Raw genomic sequence first — 13,377 nt, forward strand, 5'->3', positions numbered from 1 at the left:
TCCCCTCTTTCATTAAGATTGTCTCAATTGCGGACATGGTCCTGCTCGTGGGTGTTGTCTTGTTCGTGGGTGCGATCTTGGTTGCGTGTGTTTTTCGGATCATTTGTCTCTTCTTCTCTTCATTGTTCTTGATAGGCATAATTTCTTGACCTTGTTCTTGAAATTCTCTCATCTATATTCCTTAAGTTTTCTATATCAAAATCTTTAGGAATGTTGACTCCTTTTCTAGTTAGCATGAGTAGATATTTTTCCTTGTCTACTTCTATAAGTCTTTCCATGAGTTTTTGGAAAGCTGTGTTTTCTTGACATTCTTGGAGAAGTTCTTGGGTGATCTTTGTTTCTCCCATATTTGCATACTCATCAAAAGGATTGGACAATCTACAAACCATACTCAATTTTGGTCGTGATTCCTTCTGTTTATTTCTCTGAGATCGAGTGACAACAGGCATTAATATATTTCTATCCTAATGAATTCTTCTTCTTCTATTGGAGTTCTTGGTGGTGTTGGTGGCTCAGGTGAAGCTTCGTTATAAGTGATAAGGAACTTTGGGAACAAAGCGGGGTTGGTGGCTCAGGTCACCCAATTAAGGGGAGAGCATATACCTTCCAGTTTCAAGACAAGGCAAACAATTTTCTTTTTAACTTAAAGACAATGATTTGCTAAGATCTATTTGGAGATGTTGCTCCAAAAAACATGGTGTTCTTTTTAGCCTTTCATAGCAAAATGTGTGTTTCAAAAACTTTGAAAAATAAACCTGGTCAACAAAATAAAATCGTGTATTTGGTCAACAAAATGAAAATCGTGCCACCAATCCTCAATGAAGTTCTTTTTGCTTTGTACCAAAATGAAAGTGAGATCCTTTTTAACTTTGCAAAATAAAGGTTTGTTTGTAGTTCTTTGTTTTAACCTTTTGCAAAAATAAAAGTGAGGTCTTGTTTTAAGCACTAAATAAATGATGAGGTTCCTTTTAAATTTGCACTAAAAGAAAGTGAGGTCTTGTTTTAAGCACCAAAGAAGGGATGAGGTTCTTTTTAACCAACTAGGAAATGAATTTTCTTAAACCAACTTGAAAAGGCTAGGAATAAAAACAATCAAATGCCTAAATCTAACTCCTCCTATCTGTCACAAATGATTAGTAACCTGCAACAAATGAAAGTTAGTAAAAAAATTAAGGCCTTAGGTGAGCTTATACAAGCCTAATTTTCTAACTCTGTTACAAATTATCCCTTCTTTCTGCCAGAGTCACGCGCTGAACTTCTGCATAGATGCGCTACAAAAAGGTACAAAAGTGCTAAGGTATGAATCCTACGTGCTACGTTGATTTCCTAATGTGCTATGAAGATACTTTGATGCACAAGAAAGAAACATAAAGTGTTATGCGCTAAAAGTAAGCTCCAAAGCACTACAAGAAGGTTCCTATGCGCTAAATAGTGCGATGAAGGGGCTACTGTTTGCCACAAACGTGCTAAAGTATACTTTAGACGCGCTAAAAGGGTATTTCAGCATGCTTGTAATCCTTGTCCTGCACAAAAAATGATGTTATTTATGGGGATGAGTCCCACAGTGGGCGCCATAAATATGTGTGGGGAAATGTGGTGATGAAAACGAATAAGTCAAATCTAGGATACCCACACACCAATGAGACTCTTGGTGTAAGTATATGAACTATTTTAATTAGTTCAACTTCCCAAGGGGTGTCCCATTGTTCTCTATCTCACAGGATCCCTAAAGTCAATGTTTTTCTCTTAGATCACTGAGCAAAGTGACTTAGGAATGACAACACCAAGAACGAGTGACATTTGATTTATATGCATGAATGCATTCTAAGATGTATGATATTGAAACTATGATGATTAAGCTAGCATAAAGATGATGACATGATAAAAGATTAGCAAATTATCCTAGTAAATGATATACTATCCTAGCATAAATATTCTATGATGTATTTAAAATGCTTCTAAATGCTATTACGATGATTTAAAAAAGAGAGGCTAAATGTTTAGTAATTTAGGCTATAATGTAGATGCATGAAAACTTGGAGATTATGAAAACGAGGAATGAGAGCTCTATTTATAGCGAAAATAGGGCAATGGATGGTCAAGATTGGATAATCTTAACAAGAGCAAGGATTGAAAGTTAATCAATCCATGTTTACAATTCTCACCAATGAAATGGTGACAATTGTCAACAAAAGGTTACTTGAGAGGAGATGTAAGAAGCATTAAATGCTTGTGAGGACATGAAGGTTACCTTAGGAGGTAAGGGTTGAGATTAGGTTAGGGTTATCCAATGATTAAAGCTTTTGCACAAGGGGTAAACTCTTGTGCAAGGGTTAAAGGGATAACTAAGGTTAAAGCCATGAATGCTTGATGAAACCCTTGGGTTAGATGAGGGTTAAGTTAGAGGAAAGTCTCTAACCATGCAGGAAGGTTGAGTTAACCATTAATGGTTAGGAAGACTTTGAGGGTTAACTTGTTGAGGACATAAAGCCTTTAATGCATTTCAAAGACTTTGGAGGCTTTAAGAAGTGACTTCTTTTTGCTTAGGAATGTGACAATAATTAGGAGATTAATTAGGCTAAATTGGAAGGTTTTTAGAAGAATCTAGAAGGGGTTTAAGAGGCAAGTGGGGGATGTAGGAAAATGCAAGTGGAGGGAAAAGGATTTTATTAAAATAAAATTACTTTATTTCAACAAAATAGATGCAACTTGCATAAATACGAGTGGGGGATTTAATTAAATAAATTAGATTTATTTATTTGCAAGTATAAATTTAATTAAATGTAAAATTAATTAAAAAGGGAGAAAGGGGAATTAATTAGATAAAGCGCTTTATTTAATTAAAGGTTAGAAAAGGTTTAGGTGAACTTAATTAAATAAATTGAGTAATTCATTTAATCAAATAAATGAATGTGAAGAAATTAATTAAATAGGATTTAATTAATATGAGGAATGGGGTTAAAATAAATATTAAATATTCGTTTAGGAAAGTGGTCAGATTTATACGTCTACAGTAACATAATTTTATATTTATTTATAATAAATGCTCATTAAAGGTAGAGGCATCCTAAGGGCAGAGGCGTTTTATAACTAAACCATTTTATTGAACACAATGTACTTTGTTTATAGGAAAATGAGTTGAAATACAAGATGTTTTGAAAATACTTAAATTATAAATATTTCAAGAAAATCAAACGAGTTATGTGGTTAGTGAAATAATATATTCACAATGAAATTTTAGCATAGTTACCAAGCACGAGAGATACCTAATCCACTAACAAGGCAATCAAGACATGTTCATTTTTAGGAATACAAAATAAAAACTTGGGACAATACATGGATGCTTCCTTTACTAAATATATAATTTTAAGATACTTTGGGTAATCTGCTTCTTTTTTTTTGAGTATATGTATGGGATTTTTATGACTATATGATGTCTAGAGAACTCATAGATATCACTTGAACTATCAATTGAACTAAGGGACTTGAACTGAATCATTGTTTGAATGAATAGAAATTAATCTATCATTTAGTTCATTAGTTTTGTAGATATTAAGAGATAGATCCATTTTGCAATCATTCGTTGTAACATATCCTGATATACTATCGCATATCAATAATTTCATATGTTGTGAGCTAAGATTGTTTTAAAAGTATTGGATTTCATCGGACAATAAAGGGTATTAAAAGAAGAAGATATGTTATTATTGGGCATATATACTTGGACATCGATCCAATAGAAATAGTGTTACAAACCATTTGAAGTTGACTTGCATGTTGACATAGCTTAGAGAAATCTATAACTATTATAAATATATATTTTGAGTATTTGTAGTGTCGTAAAATTGTACACCCTCGCTAGGGTGGTACAATTTCACACTTAGTTTAGCACCTGCCTCTGTGTGTTTGCATCTTGCATTATTATTTCCCTTTAAGAATTTTATTAATTGATTTAATTAAATCTAAAGTCATATTTCATCACTCCCCACATTATAAAGTTGGTCCCTTTACCCTAAGCATGCCCCTTTCCATTTTATTCCTTCAATGAATCATTTAATCATAAACCCTAATTATGTCCTATTTCGACCTTTAAGGCCCGATTTCGCATATCAAAACACCTCAAAATCAGCTATGACTTTGGAATTCACTCTAATATCATCGTTTCTGATGACCTTGAAAAATTGGTGAAAAGTTGGTCGGACTGTGGCGAGAGTGCACATGGTCCTCAATTTTTTTCCCAAAATTTCAGGAGCATAATCCTATGATATAATAATAATTAACCCCAAAATATTGGTAGGAAATTCAATTCCTAGGTCGGCCTAAAGATAGAATTAAGTTGAAATTAAGATCTAGGGTTTCATACATAAGAGCTCTCTTTCTTCATTTGAAGGGATCTAAGAGGAATATTTCTAGGGAGATCTAAGAGCAGGTTTTTGAGCACAAGGAGCCTTCTATGTAGTGAAAGAGAAGCCTGTGTGGAGTCTTCAATGACATTCAACAACATTTCATCAAGAATTCATCATCAATTAGGAGCATTGAAGAGTAATAGGAGATCTAGTGGCAATATCTCTCCCTTTGGGATTGGTATGATTTCATGTTATTTTCATGTCTTCGTATGAGCTTCTTTACATCAACTTGCATAGTTACATTCATGCTTTAGATCACTTTGCATCATTGATTTAGAACATTTACTTTTTCAATCACAAGCATTTAAGGTTTACTCTTTAGGGTTGCTCTATATTGTTTGCATTCATCCTAGGGTTTTGCATGCACACAAGATTCCTGCACACACTATTTTACTATACAAATCGGCTATTTGTGGAGGTGGAAATCACCAACATAGGGGTTTGACAGAGGCAAAACCCTATATAGCCACCCAAACCTTCCCTTTTCAGTTGCAGGTGTAGAAACAGGTACCCCAGAGGACTTTCAGCTCAGGAAAAGACACAGGCACTACCCAAAAACTTTAGATTTGCCTTAATCTGCCTGGGATAGGGATGTGATGCCCTGGTCATACCTAGGAAAATGGCATGGCACCATGTTCCCCCTCAAAATCAGTCAAATTTGACAAGTTGCAGACTCAGAACCTCCAGTTTGCAATGTCTCAATTGCAGCCTCCTGTTTACAGAAACAGGACAGTGACGTGGCACCCTGGTCCTGGTCAGTTTGGCTTAGTTTGTAGCATCGGGTACACATCAAAAATCCTCCCCCTTTCATTCTTTTAGCATCTCAGTTTTAGATCTGCAAGTTTGTGCGATTCCGAGTTCATTTATGCTTCATTCTTTATCTCCTAGCCTAGTTGATCATTCAAACCCTAATTTTTCACATCATTTGCAACAAGAGGAATAGAAACCCTAAGAGACAGTCCTTAGATCTCTATTTCTCACAAGAAGTAGCCAAAGTGATCTATCTCACTAGGCTCTTTCATATTCCCAATGTGTTGGCAAAAGTAGGATTAGGTCATAGTCATCCGATCTCGCTTTTCCGACCCCCACAGTATTATTGCCCTTTTTAGTAGGAAATTTATTCTAATGATGAAATCTATTCTACTATGGCTAAAAATGAATTAGATGTCATTACTTGGTAGGAATACTGAATATTCTTGAAGGAACCCTTGAATGCTATCATTATATCATGATTATGATAAAGATGGTCATTATACATTAACATTAAAGGGGCAATATAAATCATGTAGAGCTAAGTTAATTGTGTGAACCTTCCATTAAAATATGGATGAAACAATATACTACTGTTTAAAGACATTCAACTAAACTTCAAATTTAGAGGAGCATCGATCATTATAGGTTTTGAAAATAATGGATGATGCTTTTTAGTGCACTAAAACTATTCAACCCTACGCAATTCTATAATATAACGTGATTATGATACTCGATATCATTGCACCATGTTGTAGAGGGACCTCATCAAGAGTTTTAGAAAGGCTTTGACATTATGGGTGGATGATAACAAAATATGAATACTACCTTATATGGACTTATATACCTAATTAATTTCCTATTCTTAAATAGAATTAAGATTTCCTAAACAATCTCATCCTTAGGTATGCTTAATTAAAGTAATGAGAGGCTCCAAATCTATAATGTTGTCCCCAATAATATTGCTACTGTTATGAGCTAGCCCAAATAAATCAACGTGGCTTTGCCTTAGAATATAAATTCTGGATTTGGTAATTATATGATTACAATACTATAACTTCATCCACTATGGCCTGGTGTCTTAATTTAGTGATGAGTATATGGTTTGTGTGAACTAAGGTAATTTTAGGATGAGCAATAACATTAGCCCCTAGGTCTTGACAAAACAAACCTTAAGACGTTCAAGTTGTCTTATGAATAACAATGAGAGGAATTTGATTCAAAACCTTGATATCTTGAAAAAGAGGATCTGTTATAACTTACCATATTCTAAATTGCAAACTATTTATGATTTCCTAACTAGCGTTAGGTGTTCTTAATGGAAAGTAAATATTGATGAAATGTTGATTACAGGGAACTTATGCATAGGCATCCTTTGAGAGAAACCTTGTAAGGAAAACTACATGTAACTTTGACCCATTTGGAAGTAGGAACATAGGCGGTCCTTGGGTGAAGGATGCCCTTGTGACCTCGAGTCCACAAGGGAAGGGTATAGGGGGGATAACTACTAACTTCTAAGGTTTGTTCCTAATTGGTTTGACCTTCTCACTCGTTAAGCTTCAAATGAAGACAATTAGATGGTTATGACAGAGATATGAAAACCTAATCATTGATATATAATACATAATGTGTTTTGAAGAGTGAGTTGAGTGAAGTGATGGGGTTGACTACCTTATAGTCAGTTGTTTATTTATAAAGTAGATGCCATCTTATGTTGGATCTGAGTGATCTTATGCGCTTGAGAAATTTAATCCTAGACTCATAAGACTTTGTGTATATACTCCTAGATTATTCAATTGTGTTCTACATGTTTTAAACTAGGAACCTTTCTTCCAATTATAGTGATAAGCTAAGTACACGCCTTGACTTTTATGACAATGGATAGAGTTAGGACCCTACAATGGCATAGATAGAGGATTGAAATCCTCTAAAACATAGACCAGTCATCTCTATTTGAGGTGATCATCAAAGGATAAATCCTATGACCCACTTAAGATAACCTTATCCGCTCGAGATTGACAATAGTCAAGAGCGTACTATGTCCGAAGATTATCACTCGTACCACCTAGTTAGTGGATGGTCACCGACAATTACACGCAAGCAAGAGATACCCTGCATTGATCTAGCATATTGGATGGATTCTTCCAAGAGCATGTAGGCCCATGGGTCAGTTGCATGTAGGCAATGGATGTCCTCGTTGCTTAGCCGTCCAATGGACTACAAGGAAGAGAATTTCTAATGAAGAACATGTAGGTAATAACTAGACCAACCCTAGTATAATTTGTGAATATATTTATGTGGAAGTGGGATACTTGAATTTGTTAGGATGAGGACATGCACTCGGTATAGTATAAGATACATCAAATCCTAGTCTCACTTTCTTATTGGTGTAGAAGATCGGGCAAAAGAATGTGTCCCATGGTGTAGTGCAAAGTACACTAAAATTCCTTTTATTTGGGATGCATTATGGACAAGGGGTAGTTAGCCATTATGGGTATGTCTTTCCCTTGCTACGTAAATGCTAGTCACTATGCATGTGATGCCTATTGAAGCTAGATACTATATACGAGTGGTGTTTATTGAAGCTAGTCCCTATGAATATGTGATGTATGCTAGAACTAGTCACTGTATATGTGACGTAAGCTAAAGCTAGTCATTGTGTGTGTGATATGTATGAGGTAGTCATCACGTGTTTATGGGAAGTGTTCTCGACTCACTCTTTATGGAATCAATAATTTTGGAAGGATATAAACCCCATTACAATTGTCTATGTATGTATAGTACTCAAAGGAAATTAGTTATTTCTTTATTATTGTCGAGCTAATTTTAACAAATAGTCTTGGCTTAAAGAGAGATCAAAGATCTCATATGAGAGGAGAGAGTGAACTCCCTCTAAACTTCAAGGGAGAACTACAAAGCCTTCGACTTCCCTCGAAGGGAGACATAGGTTAGTCATCTAGAATAAACCCTTGAGGCGCAGGTCTAGGTCTAATGGGGATTTTGCTCTGAAGAGCTTACCACGTTTGAGTACAAGCATGAGTGGCGGTGTAGAGTTGTCACCTCTGCGTTGATTGAAGAAATTGCGAAGTCGACACTTCTAAGATAGAACACAATTAATCCTTAAACAATGTAAAAACAATATTAATGACACATTTAAATATACATCTCAAATGTTTTCTTGTTATGTCCAATATTGTTCAAATTTAAGGGTTGTTTGAGCAAAGTGCTTTGATGACCTTTATTGAACAATCACCTAGCAAAGACATTTTTAAATTGGAAACCCAAATTTCCAAGAAAAGAAGAACAAAATATTGTACATCATGTGAAGTTGGAAAACACAACTCTATAGATTGTTAAGATGAATCTAGAGCACAAGTACTTATAAATGTGGTTGTTGATTTGTTTCAAACCTATAATTTTATTTTTTGATTGGACACAAATCAAATGCACAATTCTAAACCATTTTATCGACAAACAAGACACCACTTTCAAGAAAAGCCACAAACTTATCCATTTCTCTACTCCAAGCTAAAGATTACCTTCCATCTCATTTAGTTTCCAAAGCATATTATCCAATATATTAGTTCTCAATATTAGTTGTGCTTGTTTGCTTACATTTATTTAATTCACCTAGATTAATAAGAAAAAACATTTTTTTTCCTTTTTCATTCACCCACATGCATATTCATGTATATGAATGTGATAGCTTAAATAATTATCAAGCATAAAATTTGTTGAAGTAAATTATGTCGAAGGTGTATTACACTCACACATGAATGCAAAAATGTCCGTCAATAAAAACTAGAAGCATTTAATTTGATGTGTTTGTGACACTTAAATGCATGAAAAACAAAAAAAACTATTTTATTATTATTTTTTTAATTTTACATTATTTAATGTTAATTATAATTTCACTTCCACCTCTCAACTATCACTCACTCAGAGTTTAACTGATTAATCGTCTATCATGCAATTAGTTAACTTCATAATTATTTCAATTAGTTAACAAATATAAAATAAAAATATAACGATATAATAATATAATAATAATTCAATACTAAAGAAGTTGACCCCGCAACATGACGGTTGTCACAGGCCCTATTGATAGGGTGGTCCCATGTTCAATTCCCATCCCTTGTTGAGCTCGGTGGTTGCAGGTTTGGAGGCGATGGAGGTGGTGCAAGATAGTGCATTGAGTAGTTTGCATAGTGGATGGTCAACATCCTGAGGTCTCGCATGGTGAAAGGCAATGAAGGAGAGGAGGTAAGGTGACATAGCTGGTGGTGATGGGCATCAACGTAGTTGGCTAAGGTGGATGAAGTGACAAGGTGTAGTGGGTGATGCAGAGGGAATGCCATGTAAGCAAAAGCAAACAATGGACAACAACGACAGTGACTAGGAGTTGAGGTGTGGTAGTAGAAGCACAAAGTGATGGAGGTGGCCAAAGGTAGTAGTAAATGGTGGAAGGAGGTTGGTGGGAGGTGACAGTTGGAGGTGGAAGGTGATAAGAAGGTAACAAAAGGACAAAGGTGGAAGGAGATAAGAGGCAACAAAAGGATCGAGGTGGAAGAATAAGGAGGCAACCAAAGGACGACGATGGAATGGAGGGATACGAAGGTAGAGATAGGTGGTAGAGCAGAATGATGGTGGAGTGGAGGGATAAGGAAACATAGATAGGTGGCGGAGTAGGACGACGGTGGAGTGAAGGGATAAGGAGACTGAGATAGGTGGCATAGTAGGACGAAGGTGGAGTAGCGAGGAGTTAGGGATAAGTGGCAGAACAAGTGCGGAGAGACAAATCATGAAGGCGTTGATACCTAAAAAAGTATTGTAACCATGGGGAGGGGGTCCCCCAAAATGTGTCCCTCAATGGTTTGTAGCTCCAGTCAAAAGCGATTATCGATAAAAAAATTGATACTAAAAGTTTTTTTACTTTTGTAAAGAGTTTAATAGAAATATAAAAAATATAAAAAATAAGGATATATTAAAACATAATAAAATAACCATATCTTAATAATAATTTAATATTAATTACAATATCATAACATAATAATAATTTGATGTTAATTATAATATAATATAATAATTATTTAAGTGAAATAATGAATAAATATGATATCTTCGCATACTTTATCTATTTCCTTTAAAAACAAACATACTAGTAACTATTTTCACAAAAATAATTAAATACTTCAATATAATATAATAATTATTTAAGTGAAATAATGAATAAATATGATATCTTCGCATACTTTATCTATTTCCTTTAAAAACAAACATACTAGTAACTATTTTCACAAAAATAATTAAATACTTCAATATAATATAATAATTATTTAAGTGAAATAATGAATAAATATGATATCTTCGCATACTTTATCTATTTCCTTTAAAAACAAACATGCTAGTAACTATTTTCACAAAAATAATTAAATACTTCAATATGATTTAAATTAAAGATATTAACTTACAAATATTAATATTAAATATATAATTTAAAATAATACATAAAATTAATAATCTATTTTCTTAATAAATATATTTAAAACGATCAAACTCAAAATATTTCTAATCTGATCTTTGGTCTTGAAGTTGAATGGTTTCAAATGAACCCACCATGAATTAAGTGTTGCTGAGTGCAACAATAATAATGCATTCTTTCTTTAGCTTTCAAAACAAGCCCATAAACAATTTAAATAAATTGGAAAATAACAAACATGAATTTTTCTTTCTCGCGCCAATGACATAAACCCTATATTGCAAAACGCCTCGTCATGCTCTTCTCTTTTTTCTTTTCGATTGTCTTGTTCTGTGGGGATTGACGTCTGTTCTCCTGTCACTCGTTTGCTTGCCAAGGTAAAACCCTTTGGCATTCTCAGGGTTGCAAGGTTACGGCAAATTCTATTATATAAATTTTGCAGCGATGTTAGTTTTAATCTTAAATGCGTTCACTAATACTTCTAATTTTTCTATTTTCGTTTATTTGTGATTATCCATGGTAGAATATTCCACTTTTGAGTTCTAAAGGCGAGAATATCTAACGCGCTCTGACATTTATTTCATGTTAAATCTTTGTTTAGATTTTAATCCTCAGAATTTGCTGCAAGAACATTGGAAAAGAAACCAATTTAAGTTTTTTATTTTTTTGAGATTGCGTCACAGCTCTGCTAGTATTCAATAACCATTTTTATATCGCACAGTGCAGTTTATTATGTACAGTGATTACAGAAGTGCATTGCAAGTTTACCTATTTGATACTTTTAGTCGTTTAATTCATATTTTATTTGTGTTTTTTTCTTTAGAATTGTACTTTATTTTTTCATCCTTATTATAATTAGTCTTTAGGGTTCTCTCGTAATTGTCTACAGAATTGGGTTGTAGGGCTGTACCATTTTTTTGAAAAAATCGTACCGGAGTATGTGGGTAACGCTACAGGTGTATTACATATATAGTTACATCCATGTCGGCACTGATGTAGGGATGAGATTGTGGCCTTTTTAAATGATTCAAACTCTGCGAACAAGTTTGCTTTACAATCTTGTCGTTGGAGAGTAAGTTTATGTCCATGTGTAGTGCCACTACTGGCTTCCACATTTAGGCTAAGCTGATGTCATATATTCTCAGACAGATTTCTTTATATTATGTATTGTGTAATTCAAAATATATCAAACTTCTGATATATGTTCAGAATTTGATGTATTTTACAGATTTTCTGCATTTAAATAAAAGACAGATGTTTAATTTTCTGACCAAGTTTGGATCTTTCATGACTTTGAATTTTCAGTTGTTAATTTGGCATGGTAGCAGTTAATATTTTCGGCCATATTGTTCCTATCCTTGAAGCTAAGTTTCCTGGTGATGTTTCTTTGAGCGGGGACAATTCATTACAGTACTATTTGATCAAATTCATCCAGTGCTTGCCCTTGCTAAAAAAATCTTTAAAACATAGCAAGATGGGCACTTCCTCCCAAATGATGACAGAATCGTGGCAATGGAAAAATATCAGGGTCTGTATGCCCTACCAGGGTTTCAACCGTAGTCTTTTGCATTGTTATGCCTTCCTTCATTTACTTGATCACATCCTGATGCCATTTTAGGAAATTTAAATTACTGCTTTTATCTCGAGTAAATATTATTAAATTAAGTTAAAGCTTTTAAACTTGGATACTACTTTATGCTGTTGCTTGCCTATGAGCTGAGGGCATGTCTCCAGTGTTGAGATGAGGTTTTGAATAGCAGGAGAATCCAGGACATCTGATGATTTTTCCAAGCATCTCCTGATGTTTCTTGGCATTTCCAAATATCTCCCAGACCTTTCCAACTCCTGTATCTTCAGTAGGATAAAACCAATTTATGTGTACATATCAATTCGTGAACTTTTAAGATACTCTCATACTCTTTTCTGAAAAACGACATTACTCAAACACATCCCTGTGGCTATTGCTACACACACTGTTAAGTGGTAACTACAGTTAAAATCTACGTTTGATGTAACAAGTTCCAACCAGTGGGGATTCTACACACGTGTCAGATGTGCATGTGCTGTAAGCTTCTGCTCTTACTAGAGAATATAGAAATGTGGTTGTTACTCTTACAATAGTTGGCTCTTGTGACAATTACTTGCCATATATATAAATGTAAAATGTTAATTGAAGACTGCATAGGTGCAAAAATATTTCCTGGCATTTCTTGGTGAAAGCAGAAAATATTAAAAAAAATAGAAATAAGTGATGGTTTTTATATTTAAAGCCATCACAAATTTGAATTTGAATTTAGAAATATTAGGGGTTGGTTTTCACACCCACAGAACTGGCCTTGGTCAGTTCCACATGAGTGGATCTGACCTGGGATGATGAGTGGATGACTCTGAGGATTAGAACCAGTCCTTAGCGAAGTGTGCAGATGGAATCTGGTATGAATCAGGTGTCTTGCCAGCTTTTATGCTAGAATATGCCACTTTTACACTAGTCATTGCTCCAAGGACAAACAGGTCAAATTGAATTCAAAATGAAGGGAAAAGTTCATGGTATGCAATTTCCATTTCAGCAATATAATAGATCTTAAAATTGATTGTTCAATGAGAATTTGATTACAAAAGGAGAGGGATGGTGAATTATAGTAAACCACTCAACTTGTAAGAGCAATAAATTGAATGGTTAATGTAGTCTCTTTGCAATGAAGGAGAAATGCCAAGAACTATAAGCTCGAGGGATAAAGATAG

The 13,377-nt window shown here is 34.3% G+C and overlaps 1 protein-coding gene across 4 annotated transcripts in view; it reads left to right on the forward strand.

Annotated features, from left to right (window-relative positions):
* The first annotated feature begins 10,862 nt into the window (after positions 1-10,862).
* The window catches only part of LOC131049313 (uncharacterized), a 79,700-nt gene continuing 77,185 nt past the window's right edge, over positions 10,863-13,377 (forward strand). For 2 of the 4 annotated variants that reach the window (XM_057983358.1, XM_057983361.1), the window contains exon 1: positions 10,863-11,012. The gene's annotated coding sequence lies outside the window, so the exon portion shown is untranslated. Of the gene's footprint in view, positions 11,013-11,060; positions 12,164-13,377 lie in introns of those variants that run through there. The other 2 variants (XM_057983359.2, XM_057983360.2) reach the window with 2 other exon arrangements.

This window comes from Cryptomeria japonica, chromosome 8 (genome assembly GCF_030272615.1).
Source record: "Cryptomeria japonica chromosome 8, Sugi_1.0, whole genome shotgun sequence".
In the NCBI taxonomy this organism is placed as follows: domain Eukaryota; kingdom Viridiplantae; phylum Streptophyta; class Pinopsida; order Cupressales; family Cupressaceae; genus Cryptomeria; species Cryptomeria japonica.